Source organism: Phytophthora infestans, genomic scaffold (genome assembly GCF_000142945.1).
Source record: "Phytophthora infestans T30-4 supercont1.1129 genomic scaffold, whole genome shotgun sequence".
NCBI classification, from domain to species: domain Eukaryota; phylum Oomycota; class Peronosporomycetes; order Peronosporales; family Peronosporaceae; genus Phytophthora; species Phytophthora infestans.
The window spans coordinates 1,127-3,567 of record NW_003302762.1 but is presented as its reverse complement, the minus strand read 5'-3'; the positions used below and the strand labels follow the sequence as shown (position 1 = coordinate 3,567).

Sequence of the window (2,441 nt, the reverse complement as noted above, 5' to 3'; positions counted from 1 at the left end):
ATAAATATTGAAAATTAGAAGTTGATTTATCAAATAAAATCCATAAAGGTAATGACATTAAAAAAATGAAAAAAGACATAAAAATACTAAAATTTTTTATAAATTTTTCATTTTTTACAAAAGATAATATAATAACTGCAATCAATGGCAAAATAAGTAAAAAAATTAATATAAACTTATTAAACATAAAAATTTAAATAAATAAAATGGGCGAAAAATGGGACTTGAACCCATAACACTTAGACCCACAATCTAACACTCTACCTTTAAGTTATAATCGCCTTTTTAAATTTTTCTTAAATAATATATAAAATTTAAAAAAGGCTGAATTACTAAATTATTTAAAGGTGGATAATTTGCTTCGTTCCCGTCACTCATGGCGCTGCTGACAACGTATTTCACTACCATCCGCAAAATGGCGACGTCCAACACGCCGCAGTCCAAGAATCAGATCAAGAGCGCGCTCAAAGTGGTGAATGAAATTGTGCGTCTGTACGCGCAACTGCTTAAATCCATTCGCAAGGAGATGCACAAGGAGACGGTGTCCGAGATCATGCGCACATTTGTCGACATCTTCAACGACTCGCAGCTTTCAGGCGTGTACGTGACTTTGTTTAAACGGTGTGATTTAACATTGAAACTTATGTTTTTGTGGTGATTTTTATTTTAGATTATACAATTAAGGAAACGCTGGCTTGATGGTACTCTGTGGCTTCTTGCAGTTGCTGAAAATTGTCGTTGAAGAGCCGACTTCGGCCTTCTCGTCGTTTTTACAGAACATCCTGGACTTGTGTTTTGGTCCGCTTAAAGAGGTACGTGAAGAGTTTGTGTGTATGTTATTTATTTTTATTTAATAATGTTTTTTTTAGGTGATTTTCTCTCATCCAGAAAGCGACTCGGTCATCTTGGGCTACTTCGTGGCTTTAGTGGAGCAATTATTGGAGAAACACTACCGCTTCTTTATCGTTTACTTGGGTCAGTTCACTCCTGACGGCGCACGTTTCTATTGTCCCCCTACGAAGAGAGTCCACGGGGACCGGGATGGATTGATGAGATTGGTGATGCCAGAAACTTTACAACAGGATGTCCTACACCACTATCACGCTAGCTTGGAAGGCGGACATCAGGGCATTGGTCGGACCTACCACGGATCCGGGAATGTTTCCATTGGAGAGGACTATTCAAGAGTGTACAACGATATGTCGGTGAATGCGTGGATTGTGAGACAGGCAAGGCAGACCTACGATCGAAGGAGAGTCACCCTGGGAATGTCCAAGCGACTTACCCTTTCCAAATCATAGCCATGGATCACATCCCCTCGTTGCCCAAGTCGTTCAAAGGAAACACATAATTGTTGTTCTGGGTGGATCTGTTTACCGGATACGTGATAGCCAAAGCTAGTACGTCTAGAACTGCACAAACCATTGCTGAATCATACGAGGAGTGCGGTTTCGAAGATTTGGAGTTAGTGAGATGATTCGGCATGATCGGGAGCCAGGCTTTATGTCCGACTTCTTTTGAGCCTTCAACCGGATCCTGGGGCAGAGACAGCGGGCAACCATGGCATATCGTCCCCAAGCTAACGGATCGGCCGAACGCATGGTGCAGACAATCACGAGGGCACTCAAGATGTATGTCCAGGATCTGACTCAGAGGGACTGGGATGAGTACGCAGAACGACTCCCCTTCGCGATGATTACCGCCCAAGACAGGATCCGAGGTGATACCTCATTTTACTTATTACATGGGTGGGATCCCAAATCCACCCTAGAAGCGGCTATTCCAGTATTAGCACCAAGAAGAGAAACCGAGATCCAAGGCGATGGCGATACCAAGTCCAGAAATACTACCGGCAAGCTAGATCCCAGGTGAACGAACGACTGCGGAGTGCGATACAGGATCGAGCGGATCGACACAACGAAGACGCCCGTCCACATCTAATCCAAGTGGGATCGCAGGTGTGGCTTTATTTGGATTGAGTGAAAGAAGGATACGCCCGCAAATTGGCCCATCTATGGCATGGACCGTTCCGGGTGAGCGAGAAGATTGGATAACATGCGGTAAAGCTGGAAACGGCAGGTACCGAATATCGCCTGTTCCCTGTAGTACACGTATCCAAGCTGAAGTTGGTCAAAGAATACCCGGATCGGCCGCAGATCCGTCTTTCGGTGGATGGATCCGATCGCGTCGACTTCGACGAAGTCCTCCTACCGGAAGATAGTTGGAATGTGGATCTCGAAGCCGACGAGTTCGAAGTCGAGAAGATCATGTGGTGTAGCGGGATCAGCAAAATCTGCGAGATTGCCAGATCCAACTTACCAACTGCGCCCAGACACCGACTAACGGAGGGGGTCCCCCGATGATCCGTGTTCTGCTGAACTTTCCTCACCTTGTGTACCCGTCGGTAGGGCGGGATCTGCTCTCTCGGTAACTTCCGAAGA

At 45.1% G+C, this 2,441-nt stretch overlaps 1 non-coding gene across 1 annotated transcript; it reads right to left on the bottom strand.

Annotated features, from left to right (window-relative positions):
• Positions 1–209: 209 nt before the first annotated feature.
• Positions 210–281, bottom strand: PITG_31750. Its single transcript has one exon. It is a non-coding gene; the product is annotated as a tRNA-His (tRNA).
• Positions 282–2,441: the final 2,160 nt, after the last annotated feature.